The 24,269-nt window shown below is 50.0% G+C and overlaps 1 protein-coding gene across 11 annotated transcripts in view; it reads right to left on the bottom strand.

Moving 5' to 3' along the window:
* EPB41L1 (erythrocyte membrane protein band 4.1 like 1) overlaps positions 1–24,269 on the bottom strand; it is a 119,977-nt gene that overhangs the window by 59,230 nt on the left and 36,478 nt on the right. The window contains exon 1 of one of the 11 annotated variants that reach the window (XM_059706022.1): positions 10,411–10,713. The exons of the other annotated variants lie outside the window; for them this stretch is intronic. The gene's annotated coding sequence lies outside the window, so the exon portion shown is untranslated. Of the gene's footprint in view, positions 1–10,410; positions 10,714–24,269 lie in introns of those variants that run through there. 11 annotated transcript variants of the gene reach the window in all.

Raw genomic sequence — 24,269 nt, 5'->3', positions numbered from 1 at the left:
CTTTCCATCTGGGTGGCCTTCTGGGAGAGGGCGTCCTAGCCCAGCCGAGGCAATATCCACTTGGCCTGCTGTTGTGCCACTCATTAAAATGAATCGACAGACTTATACATCAGGCCCTCCAACCTGGGTTAACATGAGTCAGCATCCCTGAGTCCAAGAACTTGGATTTGTTCTTTTTCTTTATTCCCACAGCCACTGCTCAGGTGCAAGCTACGCTAACTCATCCTGCATGGCTTCCCCAGCCCCCCCTATGGACTTCCTGTGGCCACTTGGGCCTTCCTAGGGTTTATTCTCCACAGAGGAGCCACAAGGACCTTTTCAAAACTCCAACTGGATGCCCTCTTTAAAACCTCCATGACTTCCCATCAAAAGAAAACACAAACTCTTTATCAAGGCTACATATGGCCCCTGCATCAGCTTCCATTGCTGCCCATACCATCACTGTGAGCCTGCCATACTGGCTTCCCATCTGCTCCTTAACCACACCAAGCTTACCTCTGCTGTGGGGTTTTAGCCTTAAATGGTACCTTGGTATAGATGACAGTGGGTGTGTCTCCTGTATCTTGGCCATGGCAGCTCTTACCCTTCAGATCTCAGTCTATGTACCTACCCCTTGACCACTCTGTCTAGTTTTTTTGGTTACAGCATGCTGACATTTTGTTTTAGGTTCTTTTTGCCACTGTAACCATTTTTAAGTATAACTCGGTTTTTAATTACGTTCACAGTGTTGTACAACAATCACCACTATCTATTTCCAAAATTTTCATCACCCCAAGCAGAAACTCTGTACCCATTTAGCAAGTATGCTGAATTTTTTTCCCATAATAACTATCACAAACAAAACTTATATTTATTGATTGATTTACTTATTTGTTTCTATTCCTCCTCTGGAATATAAACTCCATAAAGACAAAACTTTATTAATCTCATTCACCATTACCTCCGGGGCTTAGTGCTGTTTTCGATAAACAACAACAAAGCTAACATATCTATAGTTTCCTATTTGCCAGGCACTGATCTAAGCCTTTTACATCAATTACTCATTTAATTTTTATAAGAACCTACAATAGATGCTCTCATTATCTCCATTTCACAAAAGAAGAAACTGAGCAGTTAAGTAACTTGCCCAAGATCTAGAGCTAGTGAATGGCAGTGCCAGAATGTAAACCCAGGGGTCTAGTGTCAGATGGATGGGTAGATGGACAAATGGGCAAACACAGGGGTAACGGGTGGGTGGAATACCAACAAGGCAAGTTCCAAGACTTCTCAACTGAGGACCAGCGATGGGGCTGCATTCACCGTGGGAGTCTTTCTGGGCACCAGCCAGCCAGCCTGTCCTGATGACTTATCAGTTCTTAAGCACCTGACTTCTCCATCCAAACTCCTGATATCATCACCCGTACTTTATTGATGAGGACACCCGGGCCCAGAGAGGCGGACCAATCTGCCCAAGGACAGGAGGCTGAGCCAAGTCTCTCTGACTCCCAAGTCCATCTCAAGACATGGCATTTCAGCAGCTGCAGAGGCTTCTGTCCTGTACTAATCTCTGCCAGGGGTGAGGTTGGCTATGGAAAAACTCCCAAGACTGAAAGGGAAGCTTTGTTTCAGTTCTGCCACTTCCCAACTGAGAGGCCTTGGGCAGGTCACTTCCCCTTTCTGAGCATGTTTCCTCATTTGTCAGACAGGGATGAGGGCCCCTGTCCTCCCACCGCAGAGAAGGGCCATGCAGATAAAGGAGGTTACAGAGCAGAAAAGCACTTTGAAATACGAAAGCTAAAGCTAAGTACAGGGAGAGCGTGTTACAGATGTTTACAATATGTGTACCAGAACATATGCATGCATATGCATCACAATGGAACAACACTGGGGCACATACAGCCATATGTGTCCACGGTCGTGAACAATTACTCCCTAGCCAGTAAGGCTGTCTCTTCTAAATCACAGACACTAACAACATTTGCCCAGGCATTTCTGAAACTAATGGTAGGAAGGAGGGTAAAGAGAGGGAGAAATGGACCGGGTGTGGGAGACCCAAAACACCAAGAGAATGCGAGGCAGAAAGTGTAATTCCTCTGTTTTGAATGATGTTTCGATAATCACAGTTACGAGATAACTGTTCAGTCTTTTGGGAAGTCAGGGGACACATCTCCTCCATCCCCTAGAACCATGCTTCCTGGGCCATTAGTCTCCGTTCGCAGCCCTAGATCCATGCCCCACTCCGAGAAGCAGGAGGCTGACCTCTAGGACTGAGCTCCCTTGTCTACAGACTTCTGGTTGGCCAATGGGAGGTGCTAGCAGGAGGTCAGAGGGTGGAAGGAGAGAGAGGCCGGGGTACATCGTCCCAATTTCCCACCCTGTGGTTCTGGCAGTGGCTGAGCCCCTCTGTGACAGTTCCTTGCACAGGCCCAACCACCACTGGATTCTGTGAACACGGCCCCCTCTCTCTGCTCATTCAGGCCAAGGGGAGGTAGCAGCTTCTGTCACTGTAACCGCTTCTGTAACTGTTAGTTTAAAGGTACCCCTGTGGGTTCCCTTAACCCTGCCCACACCTTTACTATCAATTAACTCAGTTGAAGCATCTGATATGTATGCCAAAATGGAATTCTATTTTCCCCTCACAATCTGACAGATATACCTCCTAACACTAAATATAACAGAGAGGGAGGGAAAGAGAAACCAGGAAGAAGCAATATATTCTCCTGGTTAAGGATAAAATGGGAAACAAGGAGATCTCAATCAAGTCCCTTTGCCTCTCTGCCTGTATCTTCATCTGTACAATCCTAATGATAATCTGCCAGCCTCACAGGTGTGCTGTGAAAATCGAATCAGATCATGCCTGTAAAGCACTTGGCACATGCCAAAACCCACTCAGTGCTCAAGAAATGTTAGATATTCTCATTTCAGTACTAAGTCTAAAGAATGAAATGTTAAGAATAGCATTCCCTTGGAGAAGGAATTACTGAATTAACTTTTCTTTTTAGGGGGTTCTCTGTGTTTTAAAATTTTTCTATGAACATGTATTACTTTGGGAGTCAGAAAAGGAAAAGAAAATAATTAAAAGAAAAATGAGAGAAAAGAGAGAGAGAGAGAAGGAAAGGGAGATGGAGAGGGAGAGGGAGAGGGAGAGGGAGAGGGAGAGGGAGAGGGAGAGGGAGAGGGAGAGGGAGAGGGAGAGGGAGAGGGAGAGGGAGAGGGAGAGGGAGAGGGAGAGGGAGAGGCAGAGGGAGGGGGAGGGGGAGGGGGAGGGGGAGGGGGAGGGGGAGGGGGAGAGGGAGGGGGAGAGGGAGAGGGAGAGGGAGAGGGAGAGGGAGAGGGAGAGGGAGAGGGAGAGGGAGAGGGAGAGGGAGAGGGAGAGGGAGAGGGAGAGGGAGAGGGAGAGGGAGAGTGAGAGGGAGGTTGTTAAGACTTATTCTTTCTCTCTGGAGATGATGCTCTTCCATTGGGATTTCCCCAGGATGGAACATTCACTTCCTGGAGTGACAATCTCCGGGTGGATGTGAATGAAATGACTGCCTGCAGTGAGGGAGGAGGGGTGCAGGGTGAGAGAGCTGCCTCTGGGGCTCTGTACCACCCTCCCAGCCAGTCTTGGGAGTTCCTGAAGGATGCAGAGGGGCTGAAATGGGAGCTGGGCCACAGTGGTTCTTACTGCTGCTCAGCTCCCAGGAGACAAAGGAGAGACGGCAATTTGTCAGAGGCTTGTGGTACCCTTGGGCACCACATTAAATAAAACCAAGCAATGTGAAGAGGCTGCCACCGGTTAGCACTGGCTTCCTGCCCAAAGGTTTCATGTGCCATCACGGAGCCACAAACTGATGTGAGTTGTGGGCCGGGCACCATATGACATGCCCAGAACTGCAGAGTAACAGCATCAGCAAGAAGAAATGCCTCCCTCTTGGGCCACACTGACTGCAGAAGCAGATAGAGACCGTCCTGTAACTGGCATCCTCTGAGAGCCGGTTCTCTTCCAGGCTTTGTCTCATTGGAGCTGCTCAAGGGCCAAACAGGGTAGGTGGGCTTCCTCCTCGGGCCGGCTTGGCTGGCCAAGGTCACACAGCTAGTCAGATCAGATAAAGCCAGGACTAGGACCCAGGTGGGCTGGCTCATGGTCCCATGCTCTTTCCCCTCAATCCTGCTACCTCCAACTTGCTGGCAACCATGTAACCAAAGCTACTGTTGCTCTGGATATAGAAATAATAACAGCAGTATCAACCCCGCCCACATGCAAGGCTCTTGACAATTTAAAGGATCCTTTTAGAATAACCATTTTGCGTGGACCTCACTGATCAGCAGTTAGTGAGAGGAAGCATAGAGCAGCAGTTACGAACACGGGCTTTGGACCAGTTTGAATCCTGTTTCCACTGGCTTGAGGACCTTGGCCAAGTTGCTTAACCTCTCTGAGAGCCAATTTGAGCTTTTAAGCTGAGGGTAACTCCTTCCACACCTCCAAGGCATTCAGTGAGAATTAAACGAGAGACTGCACAAGGAGCTCACTCAGGCACCATGTTTGCAGTAGAGCAGCGATGGCTCCCATCAGTAAGCCTGTCTCGACCATTCAGATGAACACAGTGAGGTCCAGAGAAGATAAAAAACTTGCCCAAAGGACACTCGGGGTATAAGCAGCAGCAGGGTCCAGGCAGCCACTTATAATGTCCCAAGAGAATCTGAAAATTTCATAGGTGAACTCCATACTGGGTGAGTGAAAGAGGGGTTTGCCTTGGATATCCCCACCCTTGGAGGGTGACAGATAGGGCCCCTCCCACACACTGGCCCTCCATGTCCTTGCCCCCTCAGGCTCTGTGGAGACGAGAGGAGAGGAGGGAAAGGAGCAGGGAGAAGCGGGAGACCCTCTGGGCACCCCTCACAGTCTATGACTCTTTCTCTCATTTGACCTCCTTTAATTGTTTAAACACTATAAAAATTCATTGTCAGCTTTATTTAGACTACAGTAAAATTGGAAGCAACTTTAAATGCCCAAGTTAATGAGGACTTAACCCATTCCATTAATTACAAAAGTAGCACATACCTATCGTGAATATTTTTGAGATAGATTTTATATATAATGACATGGAAAGATGTCAAGACATCATTAAACGAAAAAGGTGCAAGTTGTAAAACAATAATGCAGTTTATGGTCCCATTCTGGTGTGTATGCTTATGTAGGCATAGGAAATATCCTGTTATTGGCTACTGCTAGAAGGAAGGATTTTGGTTGGGGAGCCAAGGACAGAATACCCTTCTGAATTATTAGGATTTTTCACATATTTCTTTTGTAATTAAAACTAAGAAAAAAATAAATACAATATTTAAAAATATTTATTTTGGTCAGTCTTATTTACTTCGCATAGTACCTGCTCTAACTCCATTTGTGCCTGTAAGTATAATCTATCTATGGCATACCTAATTTTACTCCACTTTAATCTAAGTGCTCATAATAGTATGCTTTTTTTAATTTAACATTAATTGTATAGAAATATTTCCACATTATTATATCATCACAGCTAACATTCATGGGTGTTATACGGTGTGCTAGTTACCATACTAGGAGCTTTATATGCCAAAAGTCATTTAGTCTTGGTGATAATCCTAGAAGGAGGTACTTGGACTATCCATATTACAGATGGAGAAACTGAGGCTTAAAAAGATGAATTGGCCCGGCCGGTGTGGCTCAGTGGTTAAGTGTCAACCTATGAACCAGGAGGTCATGGTTTGATTCCCGGTTCCGGGCATATGCCTGGGTTGTGGGCTTGATCCCCAGTGTGGGGTGTGCAGGAGGCAGCCAATCGATGAGTCTCTCTGATCATTGATGTTTCTTTCTCTCTCTCCCTCTCTTTTCCTCTCTGAAATCAATAAAAATATTTTTTTTAAAAAAAAAAAAAGATGAATTGATTTGCCAACATCTCACCTCTAGTAAGGACAGAAACTAGAGTTGAGCCCAGGTCTGTGTGCATCCCAAGTCCTTGCTGGGAACCTCTCCACCCTGCTCCCCTCACGGATACTGAGTGGTGAGTGAGAAGAATGTGGCAAAGTAAGTACGAGGAGACTCGGGCTCTGGGTCTAACCATTCCCATTACCTTGGACAAGTCACTTCCCATCTGCTTCATTCACTCAGACAATTCTTTCACCAAATCACTGAGCTACACGCTGAGGATACAACAATGAGTAAAATATGACCCCTGCCCTCAGAGAGATTAGAGCCTAGCCTGAATCTCTTCCTGCACAGGAAGGATCTAACCCCTCTCCCACCTCTGTCACGTGTGAAATGAAATGAATGAAGGATGATGCAGAGGAGCTTCAGGGCACAGCTCCATATGCTGCAAGGTAAGTACTTCTGTGGCTGCTCACGGCTGCATATTATTTGATCCACTGGATGTTCCAAAAACATTCTCAATCATCTTCCTATTGTCAGGCACTTAGTCCCAATTTGCTGCTATTATAGAGGGAGCTCTGATGGGGATTCATCCAAAGAAGATTATTCAAAGCGGGGGGGGGGGGGGGGGGGAGGCAGATACACAAAGAAGATGCTGCAAAACCTTAGAATGACTGAAGGAAGACAAGTTCTTCATCTTAAACTCACGAGCCTCAAACTCAAGTCATGGCACTGGCGGCCTCCCCTCCCCCAAACCTCCCCTTCCCCCAAGCAGCTGAGCCACACACCACCTGAGGGGACAGACATCTTGCTGTGGTTTCAACCTTCTGCCCACACCAGCCCTCCAAGGCCACAGGGCTAGTTCTTTCCTGCAAGATCACAGTCCACACCCTCGTAGAAGTTCTTACAGTTGCCAAAGGGACCTTCCCAAGCACAGATCTGCCATGCCCCAGCACATGCTTATGCAGACCAAACACCTGCAGATTCCCAAAGCCTCCAGGCTCCCTGTCAAGTGGAAACACCTTAGCCTGACATTTAAGAGAGGCAGAGGGCGGAGAGAAGTGATGTTTACTGAGTCCCTGTGATGCGCCAGCACTGCACTAGGTCCTCTACAGAACCACCACCAAAGATGGGCTCGATGAGACAGGTGTGTTCATCCACATGTTACAGATGAGGAAACTGAGGCGCAGACCGGCTAAGTGATGGGCCCAAGGCCACGCGGCGAGCACACAGCGGAGCTGTGACTAGATCTGGTGGATCTCAGAGCTTTGCCAAAAGACCCAAACACAAGCTGACTTTCTGAGTCACCTCCCAGCACCCCCAGCCCCCTGCGCCATCTGCTCCACGCACACCAGACATCTGCTCTTCTTCAAAGGCATCCCGATTTCCTTCCCCTCTGACTTGGGAGGATGGATGCCCTCCCCCCAAAACGATCAAAATTCCACTTGGTCTTTGGTGCCCAGAAGCCTTCTCTGATCACCAAAATAGAAACCCCTGCTTAGCATATGCCATACCTCACCCGTTCCCTTTCCTGTGTCCTGTCTGTGCCTCCCGATTAGACCGTAAGTCCCTTCAGGAACATGGCTCTGACCCACACTGTCTGGATTTGGATCCTGGCTTCCCTGAGACTTAACTGTGTGACCTTGAGCCGCTGTCTTCCCCTTGCTAAGCCTCAGTTCCCTCAATCTGTAAAATGTGAAATGAAGAATTCCTATCTCACAGGGTTTTGTGAAGCATGTGTGAGTTACACAGGTAAGCCCTTAAACCAGCACCTGGCATGTAGTAAGTGCTCAGTAAATGCTGGCTGCTACTAGTCTTCACAAGCCTCCCACTCACAAAGGAAGTGGTACCAGCCTGCTCACTCCCAAGCCATCCGCCCAGGCTCAGGTCCCCTCCCTACATGGCCTCCCCTACACAGTACTGGCTGATGCCCTTTCTGTTTCCGCCTTTCTGTTTCCCGGTCATTGGAGCTCTACCAAGGGGCGAGTGTCAGGGCCAGCAGGTCTTCCCTGATGGCCAATGGTAGCAGGAGATCCAGCGCATCCCTACTTCTAGGAGATCCTCGCCAGGAAGCAAAGGTCAAGGCCCACCCCTCTCTCAGGCCTCTAGCTGGTACCTCTGTGCCCCTACCCCTCAGGACTCCCGGAGCACTCAGGCCACAGAACCACCCCTGCCTCACAGACCTAACACGCAGACCTCTGCACCTGGACCAACTCTGGCATATCAGTCATCTGGCTCTGCTGGACACCCACCTGGTATTCCAGATACTGCCCCAAGTGTAATGTCATGGTAGAGAGAGGGGCTCTGGACTCACACAACCCCACCCTTTCCAGCTGTGTAACCTCAAGCAAGTGACACAATCTCTCTGAACCTCAGTTTCCATCTGTAAAAAGTGGGTAATAATAGCATCCACCTGACAAGGTTGCTGTGAGATGATGCAAAACACTTATTACACTGTATGGTACACGGTAAATGCTCAATAAATGCCTTCACTCTGGTTTTATAGTCATTATTCCCGACACAGATGATTATCCCCTTTTAATAATGGGGACACACAAGCCCAGAGAGGCCCACAGTGATGTCCATGCTGAAGCTAACACAGATGCACTTCCTACCTGAGACCCTCTCCACTGCTCCCAGAGGCTCAGGCCCCGAACATCCCTGGGCACTCAGGGTCCTCTCAACCCTGTACATTCCCAAGAGAGCCCAGTGCAGCCAGCTACCCATTGCCTCAGCCCTTGCCCATTATCTGTGAGGCAGCCTGGCCTCTCCTACTCACATTTTGTGAACAAGGGCTGGTCTGGGGGAGGCCAATGTAAGATCCCACCTAAAGGCCCCGCCTGGGTATGTCCTGGGTATGGGACAGCCACAGCAACAGGGAAGCAGGCATTTGGGCTGCAAGAACCCCAAACCAAGAGATAGTAAGACCTGGTACATTAGTGCTGGCTTTCCCACTCAGTTGCTATATGACCTTGGACAAGTCACTCTTCCTCTAGGCCTCATTCAACCTTGCAGTATTTATCAAGTGAGGCCTACAGGACCAACACTGTTCTGTGGAAGCAAATCCCCCATGAAGCTTACAGAGCTGGGCCCAGGAAGCTGCCATGTGACCCAGGAAGGGTTTCAATAGGAACAATGCCCCTTGCACTGATCTCCTGCAGGACTGCCTTCAGGTGCCCCTCAAGGGACCACAAATATCGCCCATGGTGTCACTGGGCAGCATGACCTCAGGCTGGCCAGCAGAAGCCAGCTCCATCCCTGTATGGAGCTGGCAGAGCCTCCTGGGCCACGGTGGTTGAGAGAGGAGGCTGGCACGGGCTGCCTCTGCCTCTGCAGGCTCCATCTGGAGGAATGGATGGACAGGCGGTACACAGCCTCTATTCTCCACACCCTGACCCAGGACAGGCAGCACTGAGTCTTCCAGGAGCTCCTGAGGGCACCATCACAGTCCCCAGCCTTCAATCTGGCCCAACTGCGGCTGATTCTGGAAGACTCCTAATGGAGGTGGGGCAGGGGAGGTGGAGCAGCAGGGCCCACATGGCCCCACAGAGGTCCTAAATCCAGCCCTCTTATACGCCCACCTTTGGGTGCAGAGGAGATGCTGGGCAGATCCAGAAGTGAAGGCAGGTTCACTTCTGGAACACATGGCAGTGTTTCTCTCCCACCAATGCATCCTCAGAGCTCCAGGGTGAAAGCAAGGACCATGCCGGCAGCGGAGGGAGACTGCACCCTCAGAACTCCTTCCTAGTCCTTGTCTAGCCCCTCAAAGTCCGCATGGATCACCCTGGGCCATAGCTCTGCCAGGCAGTGCCCTCAGCTTCCAGTAAGTACCCCAGTGGATGGAGTCATCCACCCCCATCGCCCCCACCCCCAGTCTATCCTCAAGACCCGAGCCCCTTGAACCCCTGGTCATCCCCAAGTGTAAAGGTGCCAGACACAACCGGGACCAGCAAGTCCTCTCCCTCTAATCAGTTGGGCAACAGCTGCCAAAACAATACTAAGCCAGAACCGCAGAGATTCTGGGGCTAAGGCTCACCCCCAAGCTTTGGGGGACTTGGAAGAGGGGTGGGATGGGAAGGGAACCTGGAGTGGGGAAATGTCTGTACCCAGGGGCTAAGGGCAAGGGCAGGAGCTTCCCGGCATCCCAGCCTCCAGCCAAGCCCAGACAGTCATGCAGCATCGGAAGCGGCTGGAGAGCGCGCCTGAGCCCACGACCTCCATAGAGGGGGCAGAAGTCTTGAAAACAGAGTTGGGTGTAGGTGGGGTGTAGGTGGGGTGTAGGTGGGGTGGCGGGTGGGGGAGCAGCAACCTTCTATCCCTACAGCAAGCACCAGCTCACCTCCTCCCCGCCTCCCTCTCCAGGGAGGCTGCAGAGCTGGGCGGCGGGAACAGCAAGGACCACCCCCACTCTGGCCAGGGGGCCAGCGGCCGAAAACTCAGTTCCTCTCCGTCTGGCCCCCAGTCCTCCCCCAACAGTGGAGTCTGGGCCTACAAGTGCCGAGCCACCCCCACCCCCTTCTACCTGATCTCCCCCAGGTGCCTACCTGAGCCTGGGAGTCCCCATCTCGGGCAGGCTGGGTGCGGGGCGCCCTCTCGGCTCCCGCGGGTGGCAGGCCTTGGGGCGGGGCGGGGCGGCGCGGGAGCCGCGGCGGGCTCTGCGGAGCAGCCTGTTCCGTGACACCCCCGCCCGCTGATGGATGCCGACTGCAGCAGCGGTGGCGGCGGCTCGGCGTGCGCCGGGGGCTGGGCACTGTGCCCGCCGCCCCGGGCCTGGCGCCCAACGCGCGGCCACCCCCGCCCCCGCCCGGCCTCCGAGCCCAGCCTAGGAGCGCCGCTGCGCGCCTGCCTGCTCCCTCGGGCCGCCCTGCCCCGGCCCCTGCCTCCGCCTCCTCTCGCCGTCTCCCGCTCCCTCTCCCTTTCTATCGCTCAGGCTCCCAGGCCACCTCCTTCCGCGGATGCCAGAGCAGCAGTCGGACCTCTGCGGGACCTTGCGTCAGAAGCCAACGCTGGGGTCTCCGCTGTCCCCACACCCGCCCAGGCCGGCCTCAGCCCTCCCAGCTGGGCCAAGCCCTCTTAAGGGCTCCGCAGAGAGAGAGAAGGAGACGGGAGGGGGAAGGTTAGAGGGAGGGGGGAGGACCCCTGACTCAGAAGGGGTGACTCAGTCTCAGTGGGCCTCCCAGCCCACCTAGCCAGATACCCTCTCCTCCCAGGCAGCACAGCAGGGCAGTCTCCCCGGACTCAGGGCTCCTCCCCTCTGAGGGAGGGGGTATGTGCAAATGTCTCCTGAGATCCTGTGTGTCTGAGTGTGTGTACGTGTACATTTATCCATATGTGCTTCGGCGACAGTGACCATAAGGGGGGACTGGGCCCAGGTACAGACATGTGTGAGCACATGCTGGGTGTGCACACAGGCTCCAGGCAGGTGGTAGGGGCCAAGGGGCCTGGGGCACCGAGGTCATGGCTCAAAACCAAGTGAAGCCCTGTTCCTCCCCTCCAGCAGCACTAACGCAAAAAGCAGGTCCCAGACACTGCACCCCCACTTCTGTCAATCAACAGGCCAGGACCTCAAACAGCAGAGGACCCTGGGCGGCAAGAGGGCCTGGGTTCCTTTGGGCAAGTTGCTCTCCTCAATTTGCAAACAATGAAAGAAAGGGCTGGATGTACCAATCTCTAGGGGCCCCAGTTCTCTACAGGAGGGCCAGAGAAGATGGTAGTAACCCACAGCATGATCTTTAAAACTTTCTGCCCATGGGTCCACATTTGTAGCCCACATGACCCCTACTCCCTAACCATCCCCACCCCCTGGCATATACATTTATTCTTTGAATTCTTCAAATAATTCCTGAGTACCTATTAGTGCCGGCTATAGTTCTAGGCACCACAGAATCCACCACCTGGAAACCACAGATGTCCAACGCTGGGGAAATGTGAGCTGAGCCTTCTGTCCTCCATGCTGCAGTTTCCTCAGTGTCACCCTCACCAGAATCCGTCTCTACTCCCACACTCCAGGGCAGGTAACTCCTCCCTCACTACTCCCTCCCAAGGCGGCTGCTCCGTCATGGTGACATTCCACCCTCGGTCCTGGTGCCAACACCAAGGCCTCCACAAAACCAGGCTAGGCCCTCTCCTCAGCACCCCTCAGAGAACCCACGGCAGCAACTGTGTCCCTTCTCCCCACCCATGAACCAAGCCTTCCCTTCTCCGACTTAAACACAATGAACTCCTCCAGATGTTCCCAAGACAGTTTCCGGTCCCTTCCCTCTCCCTGCTGCCCACTAGGCTCAGGAGTGGGCAGGGCAGAAGGAAGCCAGCTCCTCCCCAGTCTCAGAGAACAAGCCCTCCCTCCGGACAGGAGACAGGAAGATGGCAAAGTCAGCCCCGGGCCAATTCACAGAAAGAGCAGAGTCCTGCTGGGCAAACTTCCTTACAGATTTCCTCCTGTGCTTTGCACTTTTCACTCCCCAGACTCTCAAATTCAGTTCTTCCCAGGAACTCCCCCAGCCCTCAGGGGAGTGGCCTTGGGCAAGCCACGCTGCCACTGCGGGTGCTCTATTCACTCTATATTTCAGTTCACTCTACATGTATTCATATGAATGAGTGAAAGGATCAGAAAACTCAGGAGTTACACCGGATGAACTGATTGTTTCATATGCACATTTGCTAAGAGATTCTTGACCGCCTGCCTTCAGGAATTTTTATTCCACATTGACTTAGCTTCCTCTGCTTGCTGGCATTCCCAACTCTGGGCTCCTGTGGGCAGGACAGAGCGGCATGGCCAAAGCCCTTGGTTCTTCCTCCATCAACTCTCCTTCCTTGGACCCACCCCCTTCCCTTCCTTCCCCAGCAGGAGCCCTCCCCCTCCTCCCCTGGGGCAGGGCCACTTTCCCACCCTCCTCAGCTGGATAGAGCCTCTCACTTTCCCAGACAAATCCAGGCTACATTCCAAAGACCAAGGCAGGACGTTCCCAGACATCATTCTGGATTAATACCCAAAGAGCCCATTTCCCTTCAGGATAGAGGGACCACACAGAAAATTTAGGTTGCTTTTATTATCATTATTTCTATATTATTAGTAGTAGTAGTATTATTAACATTTCTCTAGCACTTTCTAGTATGTAAAGCATGTTCATAGCAATCTTCACATCTTATGAGATTGATCACCCCTCACTTTATAAATAGGCCGGCTGAGGCCCAGAGTGGTGAGTGACTTGTCCAAGGTTACACCACACTGGAACACGAGCTTTCTGGACCAGCTACTTTCCACTTAACCCTACAATAACTTTTTCTAGAGAAATCTGGTTGGGGAGAGGGAGGGAGCTGGGGGCACTCTCTGAAGAACACACGACCCTATGTGCATCAGTTAAAATCATTACCCCAGTTACTTGGCTGCTTTCATTCCGTAGGCAGGGAAACTGAGGCACAGAAACAGGACCCAGTCCAGGGCCCTATCTCATGAAAGCCGCCATGGACAGATGCAAGGAAGAGGAACCCCTCACCTCTCCTAATGAAGAGGGTCTCTTCGGTTCTGTTAGTTCTGAATTCTGCTTCCAGCCCTGGCTCTCTCATCTCTTTCTGTGTTACTTGGGCAGATTGTTTGACCTCTCTGAGACTCAGTTTTCTCACCTATAAAAAGGGAGAAATTCTCCCTGCCCTACTTCTGTCAGGGGGTTGCTGTGATGGGGAGGTCAGCAAATGAAGGCAGTCATTGAGTGGTCTTTGACTCCCAGTCACCAGGGGCCCCTTGATTCCTGGGTGGGCAGGGGGGTGGCAAGCACTCCTAACCCAAGGATTTAATCTTTCATTCAGCAAGTAGTGACGTTCACACTGGACATGGGCACTGAGGAAGGAGAGAGAATTTGGGTAGCCTCCACCCTTGAATTCACCATCAGTCCAGTTGGGGAGCATGGCCTATAAACCAGAGGCTCCTGTAAGAGGAAGCACCATCATTTTCTGAGTACTTACTCTGGCACCAGACACAGTCATTTGTTTAATCCTTACAACAATTCTCCAGCATCGAAATTATTTACTCCTTTCACAGGTGAAGTAACAGAGGGTGTAACGACATCCCAAAGTTCACCCAGCCAATAAATGGCAGGCCATGTCTACCTGATGCCAAACCCTGAGCTCTTCTCCCTGACTCTAGAACTGTGCTGCCCACGATGGTTGCCGCTAATAACAAGTGTTTACTGAGCACTTAAATGTGGTACTTGCAAATTGAGATGAGCTGTAAGTACAAATCACACTAGATTTTAAATATTTAATGAAAGAAATGTAATATATCTCATTAATATTTTTTTGTATTTTGGATGTATTAGATTAAATATATCATTAGAATAATGTTATCTGTATCTTTTTGCTTTTCCTCATGTGGCTCCTAGAAATTTTTAAATTACATAAGTGGCTCGCATGTAAAGGGCACATTATATTTCTTTTGATCACACAGGCTTCCACGCAATATGTCCTAACCCAGCCCATGGGGCTCAGAAAAGGCTTCCAGGAGGAGGGGCTGCCTAAATGGAGCTGGGACAAAGGCAAGATCTTGAGAAGAGGGTATTCCAGGGCAAGAGAGCTGCAGGGCATTTGGTTTTGGCCCCAGAGGGCTGTAAGGCCTGGGTGGGCTGAGCTGCAGCCCCAGGCAGCGAGAGCTGGGCCAGCCTCCGGAGGAAGCTCCCAGAGCCAAACTTTCCAGAGCAGCATGACCCACGAGCCTGGGAAGTTCTGCCAGGCAAGGCGACTCTCACTAGTGCTTGACACTCTCTGGAAGGCCCCATGGGCAGCTGCTCTGAAGGGAGCCGGCAGGGTGGGCAGGTGTAACACCCATCTGGTCAGGACCTCTCCCTCATCCTCTCCTCAGACTCCTCCAGGGAGCACTGCAATCCCCAGGGACCTGCCAACCCAGAGCGTGGGAACCACGCACTCCTGCATTAGGTCATACTGTGCGTGGAATGACGACAAAGCTACACTTTTCCATATCTACTATGGTGGTGTTGAAGCTCCTGAGTGCATCATTTACCTCGGGGGAGGGCACTAGAGGCAGGGATGGGGGAGGTCCATTAATGGTACAGGAGCTGTGCGCCCTTGGCCAAAGCACTAACCTCTCTGAGCCTCAGTTCCCACCTCTGTAGAACGCGGATAACATCAGCACCACATCTCAGAGCTCCTAGGAGGACATAATACCCACAAAGGGGTTAGCATGCGGTGCCCTCAGTCTCTCCAAAGCTTCCAGAAGTTTCATCCCCTTTCCCCTTTCTCCCCCTCCCCCCGCCTTCACCCATGCTCCAACCATCCTGACCCTGCTGGCCCCACAACTCATCTCCACTTCTGAATCTGGGGCTCAATTGTCATGAAGCCCTTTGGCTTCTCCAACAAGACTGCAGCCTCTCAAAGATGGGAGCCTTGCCTTTCCCTCTACCCTTCCCCCTCCTTTTTCTCTCCCTCCTCTCCCTCCCCCTCCTCCTCTGTACCCACAGCCCGCCACGCACACCCCACACTCCCTTCCCCACATGCTGCACATGTCTGGACATCCCAGAGGCTCCTACAGCCCATTCCAGTGGCTTGAACGTTAGGCCACCATCTTTGGCCAAGAGCACTGTGGGTCTCCACTGAGCAACTTGAGGATCTGGGTTCTGCTCTGCTTTCTCAAAGCAAGAACCTTCAGCGGCTCCCCATTCTCTGGTAGAGCAAGCCCAACACCTCGGCCTGACTCTCCAGACCATTCACAGCCTGGTCTCACCTGACTCCTCAGCCACATCCTCAGGCTGTGCGGGGAACTGTTAAACTGGATGGTTCTGGGCCTCAAGGGTACAGCATGGCTCTGCCTCTGCATTTGCACATTTCATCCTCTGCCTGGGAGACCCTCTTTCCCTTTCCCGTGGCCATTCTTCCAGCCATCCTCCAGGAAGTCCTTCCGGAGCCCCTCCTCTTTGCAATTACCCCTCCCAACTGGGAGGAACGGCTTAGCCTCTCCCCTCCTTCCTGCCCTCTGCCCTCTAGCCCTACCCAGTGCAGTGCCCAGCTCAAAATATGTGCACAGTGTATGCCCCCTGGGACACATCTGCACTCCCAGAGCCAGAGGCCAGGGGGCAAGCTGGAGTCAGGGGTTCCTTCACCAGGGTGCCAGGACACTCCCAGGGCTGAGTTCTGCTGAATCCGACTCCACCTGGCTACACTCCACTCTGACTGCCACAGGGAAATCAGCCCTCCCCTAGGAGGTCTGGGAGCCATACTCCTGGGGCCTGAATACAAAAGATTTGGCCACATTCCCATTGGATACAGACGTCCACCCATCCTCCCATCAGGTGACTGGAGTGTCAGCTGAGATTTGCATCATCACAGAATTACAGATTCCTTGCCGTCAGAAGAGGCCTTAGAGAGTGTCATACAAAGGCTGAGAGCAGTGAGAGGCAAAGAAGCAAAGCTCTGCGTGTATGCCTAGGGCCCCATGTGCCGGGGAGGCTGCAGCGACACCATCCATCAACATCATCATCGCAGAGAGCGTGTGAGACCCCATGACGTGCTGGAGCTGTGCCCAGCAATTTGCATACATTTTCCGTTTTTAATTTCTTACTGCTCTGTAAGGCAGAGATTACATATTCCACCTTGATTTTACAGGAGAGAAAGCTGAAGCTCAGAACAGTGAAGTCACTAGTCTAAGTTCACACTGCTAGTGGGTAGGGGCGGGGGAGCAGGATTCAATCCCAGGTGTTCCTGACTGCAAAGCCCGTTCCCACCATTAATCCTACATATATTTGCTGTAACACAAATTTACTATAGATATGTTAGCTGTTTTAGTTCTTGCTGGTGGGGGCGGAGGGGTAGTTATACAAATATATGTAAACTTATGGTCTGTGTACCTTTCTGAATCTATATTATAACTTCAATAAAGTTTTATTTCTTTTTAATGTTTTGTCCCAGAGATGAGTCTATGCTAGAAGTTTTGGGGGTATTAAATACTCGTAGTATTAGTCTGAAGCCAGAAAGCTGTTTGATTTTTCTTTTCAATCATCTTTCCGTGTCAAGAGAGACTGCTCTAAGAACTCATAAATCTCCTAGCCAGGGCAAAATGTCACCTGCTGCCTGTCCATTGCTCAGAGCACATACACATTCTTGTATTTGCATTCCCAGCCCAGGTGCCACTAAGCCAAAGCACCATTTCCAGAAGCCTGCACTGCTCTGCGGTCTTTGCAGCCCTCTCCTCATCCACCCATCTGTGTGGACCAGACGGCTGGACCAGCTGCTGCATCACTGGTTAATCCCCAACTTCACAAGGTGGCCAGGCAGCAAGGTCTGGATGTTCCCATCGCCTCGTGCCAGGCCAGGCTGGGCAGAGAAGCTGCCTGTGTGTGTAAACACAGCCTTTTGCTTGGGCAGCTAGTGCCGGACTCCCCTCGCCAACTGGGCCCACTGTGGTTTTTATCTTCCTGCCCAAAATAACCATTGGCTTTCATGGTTCTCTGGGTGTGAATCAGGAGACTCTTGTGAGGCCTGTGGCAGCTTGGGAGCAGGAAGAACATGTTATCCATCTGTTTCCCCAATGCACCAAGAAAAAGGTTTGTGGGATTTAGGGAGCTCCTCCGTGCACCTGGAAGGACCTGTGCTAGAGAACAGGGGCAGCTGGAAGACAGGCACACTCTCTGAAAACTCACAGCTTAGGGAAAGAAGTAAAACACTGACATCAGCCCAGCCGACGTGGCTCAATGGTTGAGTGCCAACCCATGAACCAGGAGATCGCCGTTCGATGCCCGGGTTGCGGGCTCAACCCCCAGTGTGGGCGCGCAGGAGGCAGCTGATCAATGCTTCTCTCTCATCACTGGTGTTTCTCTCTCTCTCTCTCCCTCTCCCTTCCTTTCTGAAATTAATGAAAATATATATATTTTTAAAAGCACTGTCACCAGCCAGCTGCAATAGAAGGCAAAGGGGACTAAAGATTGTAAGAAAAGGATAAAGTGTTTTTAGGAGTTCAGAGGAGAAAGAGGTTATAGGGGAGCGGGTGTCAAAGAAGGTTGCCAGGCAGAGGTAGCATTTGGGTTGAGCATCAAAGGCAGGACTAAAGCACAGTTTAGAGACGGAGGAGCTAATAGAAACAAGAGCTGGGAAGTGCAGGCGTGACTCAGGAAACACCTCAGCCTAAAGCCTGGGGTGAGGCTGAGGCCGAGGCTGGGAAGGCACACGGGAGCCTCGAATGGCATACCAAGTGGTTTTCTGCACTGACGAGCAACGAGCTACATGTGACTAAAGTTAAATTAACTAAAGTTGAGAAAAGGTAAATTCACAGCCACGTGTGGATAGTGGCAGTGCAGATAAAGAAACTTCCGTCACTGCAGACAGTTCCACTGGACTGCACTAGTACATACAGCAGAGAGCCCAGAAGACTGAGCAGAAGCGTGACATATCAGAGCTGGGCTTTAGGAAGATTAATTTGTCCCCAGTGAAGCGTAGGTGACAGGAGGGTGGCCGAGGCCTGGACCCAGGGGGAACATTGCAATAACACAAGAGAGATCAATGACCACTTCTCTTCCCTCTGCTCATCTCTTCCTATGAGTAAGCAGGAGAGCAGAAAGCAAGGGCTCTCAAAGTGTGGTCCCTGAAAGACAGCAGCAGCACCCTGCAACTGTGCAAATCCTCAGGCCCCACCCCAGACCTACTGAATCAGAAACTGGGGGGGCTCAGAGTAGTATCTTCACCCTATGCTTCCATAAATCCTCTCATGACTCTGGGGCACACGCAAGTGTGAGATCCACCAGCACAGAGGCAAGGAGCCCATGCTGGTTCCAGAGTGACTGGAGTCGGCAGATCTGGCCTCATGTCCTGACTCAGCCGTTACTAGCTGTGCTTAATCTCATTGGGCCTCAGTTTCCTTATAACAACCTTATGTGGTTATTGTAAAGACTAAAGGAATTAATACATTCACATTTCTTAGAAAAGTGCCTGGCATATAGGAAGTGCTCAATGAATGTTGGTTATCGTGTTTAATCCTCGCATGCCACTTCATCTAAACTCCCCTGAGTGGAATTCCTCCCACATACTGTGGACCAGCATCAACCTCTTACCATTAGCTATGACTTCCTGCCTATCCACCAAATACTTTTCCCAAGATCCCCCCCACCCCCAGGGCACCATTTACCAGTAGTTTTCTCCAGACCCAATGTCAGAAGGGGCAGGGGCACTTCCTGCCAGGTGTGAGCATCAAGGTACAAGAGGTGGATTTAACAGGTGGAGCTAACATGCCCTTTAAGGAAGTGAGTCAGGAGATGCCCCATGAGTCTTCCCCTGCAAGACCTCCTGGGAACAGGCATGTCTGGAAGTGAGCTCTCATCGGCCCATTGCCATTGAAAGCCTCCAGTCTGTTCAGTCAGATCCATGTGAGCCAAGAGGAGGGCATGGGAAGCTGTAGCTGGATCCTGATTCAGGGGACCAGTCAGGGGAGGATGGTATCAAGGAACCTGGATTTTGATCTTGGCTATGAGATCTCAGGCAGCCACGTTTCTCTCTGGATTCAATTTCCTCACCTATAATGTGAGGGGTTGAACTAGTGTAATTATTAACCTTTTATGGGTCATTGTTTTCTTGTGTGTGTGCCTGTTTTTTTTTTTAAATACAATGAAAACTGCAGAGTTTCTCCCCAGAAAAATGCATATGGGCACACATGCACACACACACAAACACACACACACACACACACACACTCTTATTGTAATTTCAGGCATCATGAGATGTCATGAAGTCCATGCATTGATCACCCCCTGGTCCATGGACACTTGGTTAAGAATCCTTGGCTAAATGGTTTCTAATCATCCATGATAAGAAGTCAGCTAGCCCTGGCTGGGTGGCTCAGTTGGTTGGAATATCATCCTGTACACAAAAAAGGCTGCCTATGTTTCTTTCATATCTCTCTCCTCTCTCTCTCTCTCTCTCTCTCTCTCTCTCTCTCTCTCTCTCTCTCTCGTAAAAAAAAAAAGTCAGCCGAATTTGAATTTAAGGAAACCCTAAAGGTGAGATTTGAAATGGGCTTTTGTAGGATTCAATTGTTGATCAGCTAAATGCTATGAATTCCTCCCCTAGCGAGCCCCACCCTTGTCATATTGCTTCTATAGCTTCCTTCCTCTTTCTGTTCTCTCCCTGTTCAGCAGGGAGTGATCACATAGTCCTGAAAGACACCCCTGCCCCTATCAGCTGCCACTTCCCCAACAGATAGATCATCCCCAGCTGACAGAGGGGAGAAGAGGAGCCTAAACTGTCTCTCATTCCCCCACCCCAAATCCCTGGCCACCTCACACCCCCAACACACACACACACACACACACACACACAGCCTCTCCCACTTAGCCATAGCCAAAGGACTGTGCCTCCAGACACTTGGCGGCGCGGTCACTTGGAACAGAAGAGTTATTTTTAGAGGCTGAGTGACAGGATGGGTGAGAGCAGTTCCACCCTGTCAGAGCTACTGCTGCCACCACCAGCTCTGATGAATCACTATCCACTACGTGGATGTGGCTGTTCCAGCTTCAAGAATGAACGTCTTGGATTGGTGGCCATGCTGGTCACACCAGACTGAGCCTAGGATCACACCAGGGCAAGTCTGTGCTGCCTGAGCCAGTGCAGCCTACCCAGACCAAGAGTCCAGCCCAGCTCAGCCTCTCCTGACCAATACAGGTCAGATCAGCGCAGTCCAGAAAATCACATCCTGTACCAGGTAAGCTCCTCCACCAAGCCATCCATGGGTCTCTCTCTGCAAAAGTCCCTTTATAGTGACTACTAGAGGACCAGCGCACGAAATTTGTGCACGGGTAGGGTCCCTAGGCCTGGCCGGCGATCAGGGCTGATCAGGGTCTTCTGGCTGCCAGCCGGGGCCTTCCTTCATTCTGCGCCACCCCCTAGTGGTCAGTGCACATCATAGCAAGCGATCGAACACCCGGTCTCCGGGTTGAACTCCCAAGGGGACAATTTGCATATTAGACTTTTATATAGAGAGATTGTTGCCTCTCCCACCTTCTCAGTCCATCAGAGTGAAACTCCCACCCACCCACCCCCAGTCTGGTAATCAAGGCAATGAGCACCCTTGGGCAAACTTGGACAGGTCAATGTAGCCATCTGCTGGTTTCATCTTTCTGGAGGCTACTTTGGAAATGGCATGGTAAGTTTTAAAAGTGCACAGACCTTTTAACCCCAAAATTCCCCTTCTACGGATTTATCCTGCAGGAGCAATGGACATACACAAAGATATAGCTATTAAGAACATTTGTATATTGTATATAAGAGTCTTGTCTTGTATAGCAGAGTAAAGTGGAATTAATATGTCCAAAAATCATAGCTACATTATATAAATAGTGATACATACATGACATGCTATACTAAGCAGCAAAAATAAAATATCATAGATAGGTATGTTTCTATGTACTAATGTTCATAACAATACAGAATGAGGAAAGCAGGTACAAAATAGTATGTAACATATGATCCAATTTCTATAAAATATGTATATATATTAGCATACACAGAAAAAAATAAACTGGAAGGAAATATACCTCCCAAAATGTTTCTAGTGGTTGTTTTATGATAGTAGAATTATTTCTTTTGTGCTTCTTTGGGTTTTGTTTCGCTGCTTATTTTCTGGTGAGGGGGAGGGTGGTGAACATATTTATATAAGAAAAGCAACAAGAAAGACTCATTAGGTTCATCTCACAGCTCTGGTCTGAACCATTCAAAGGTCTTCCTAGTGTCTCACTGGAGTCCCCCGCCTCCCCACTGCCTCTGTCAGCCACCACTTTTATCAAGTCTCCCTCTGCCTTTGAACTTTGCTGCCCTTCTCAGTTGCCCCCTGGAGTTTCACTAATTGGAAGCCCCATCAACCAATGCCCACAGTCCCCTGAAGGCAGGTCTCCAGTATGGAAGTCCCCTCCTCCAGGGCTCCCTGTCCATGAATCTCATCCAGACGGAGAGAGTCCAATTCCCTCATTTACAATAGGGAAATAATAATAATTATTATAATGGTAAGAGTAGTATCTTCAAATTTATACTTTGTCTTCCCTTCTCTAGTGCACTTTATATTTACATTTAACTTAACCCTCACAATGGCTTGTGAGGAGGATATTATTTACCCATTGTACAGATGAGGAACCTGAGGCCCAGCAAGTATAGCAGCACGAAACTTGCCCAAAGGTCACACAGCAAGTCCGGATTAGATGCAGGGCTGACTTTGACATATCAGGAGTTAAATGGGAGAACGGAACAGGTTATCCTGATCCCTGGTTCTCAGGAGCCCTATCTTACAGAGCCCCTTCTCCCAGCTGAGCTCACAGTTGCTATCAGTATCTCCTGCCCAGAACCCCACAGCAGCCTAGCTGGGGCAACATGCTCTGCATCTCCACACCAGCCCATCATCATCTGGCAACGGGTCCTTACTGCCTCTGGGGGTCTCCTAGCAACAAGACCTCTGGACTCTCCCAGAGGAAGCTGGTCTCATGGAGGGAGGGGTCAGCCAGCAGGCTCTTCTCATGCGGGTTATAGCACCCACATGGGGTGAGGGAGAGGAGGAGAGGAAACGGAATCAGCCTGCACAGCCCCATTCTGGGCCTGTTCCCAGTTCCACATCTGGGGCACTGGCTTTGGCTGCACTGTCCTTTTCTTGAGCTTCTGACTATCTGCTGATCTGCTGATAGGGACAAAAAAAGAAGCTGAATCCCAGAGCTTGAATGCTAGTGAATTCCAATTTACTTACGCATTTTTGAAATACATGAAACCTTCCCACCAGAAGATTCATATTAAAGCAGCAATAATAAAAGTACCAGCAACAAAATAGCTACTTTATGTTTATGCAATACTCACAACCACCCCTCAGAAGCAGGAACTAGTATCCCTAGTTTTCAGATGAGAAAACTGAGATGTAACTTGGCTGAAGACACCTAGCTAATGAATGGCAGCACAAAGGTTTAAACAAGTGTGTCTGACATCAAAGTATATGCTCTCACCACTGGACCACACTGCATCTCTTAGAAGTCACATCTGTGGATCCAGAAGCCATATGACAACAGAATGAGATTCCGTCAGCTGCTGGGAGAGAGGCAGCTATAAATCCAGATAATTATGATTAGAAAGCAAATTACAGGCCTCCCTCTGTAGGTTTGCAATTCACAAAAACTTCCGAGCAGTCAGAGGACCTTTATACAAGTTGCTCAAAATTTCCAGAGAGGGTAAACACGGTTTCTGGAGAGAATGAACATAACACAAGGCAGGAAGAGAATGACAATGTGAACATGCATTAGAGAGTGAAACAACACAATAGAGGCAGAAAATTTGATAGACGGGTGAAGAAAGAGAGCCCACCAGGAGGCAGTACAACATGATGGTCAAGGACTTTGGCAGCAGGTCAGGACTCTAATCCCTGCTCCACCGCTTCCTAGTTGAGAGACTTTGAGCAAATAACTTCAGCTCTCTGAGCCTTTATTTTCTCAGCTGCAAACTGGGGATAATTCAACCTACAATGTAGAGTGGATGAAGGGACTGAATGAGTGAATATATGCCAAGTGCTTAACCCAGTTTCTGGGACATAGTAAGCACACCATAAATAATGGCTTAAAAAGTGCTAATCATATGACCCAACAGTCCCACTTCTGGGTATACACCCAAAGGACTTGAAAGCAGGGTCTTGAAGAGATTTTAGTGCACCCATGTTCAAAGCATTATTCACAATAGCCAAGTGTCCAATGATAAATGTATAAATAAAATATGGTATAAACATACAATAGAGTATTATTCAGCCTTAAAAAGAAAGGAAATTCTGACACATACTACAGCACGGATGGACCTTGACGACATTTCACTAAGTCAGCAGTTCTCAACCTGTAGGTCGCGACCCCTTTGGCAGTCGAACGACCCTTTCACAGGGGTCGCCTAAGACCATCCTGCATATCAGATATTTACATTATGATTCATAACAGTAGCAACATTACAGCTATGAAGTAGCAACGAAAATAATTTTATGGTTGAGTCACATGCGGAACTGTATTTAAAGGGCCAGAAGGTTGAGAACCACTGCACTAAGTGAAATAAGCCAGTCACAAAAGGACAAATACTGTATGATTCCACTTATATGAGGTATCTAGAGTAGCCACTCATAGAGACAGAAAGCAGAATGGTGGTTACCAGGGACCAGGAAAAGAGGAAAAGGACAGTTATTATTTAATGGGTATAGAGTTTCAATTTTGCAAGACAAAAAAGTTCTGAAGATAGATGTAGTGCTGGTTACACAACAATGTGAATATTCTGAACACTCCAAACTCTACACTTACAAATGGTTAGGATGATAAGTTTTATGTTTTGTGTGTGTGTGTTTTACCACACACAAAAAAAATGTTTTTAATTTTAAAAAGTATCAGACAGAAAATTTAAAAAGAGAGTTAAAGAC

Source organism: Myotis daubentonii, chromosome 8 (genome assembly GCF_963259705.1).
Source record: "Myotis daubentonii chromosome 8, mMyoDau2.1, whole genome shotgun sequence".
Classification (NCBI taxonomy): Eukaryota; Metazoa; Chordata; class Mammalia; order Chiroptera; family Vespertilionidae; genus Myotis; species Myotis daubentonii.
The sequence above is the reverse complement of the archived record's forward strand: the minus strand, read 5'-3'. Positions and strand labels throughout refer to the sequence as shown.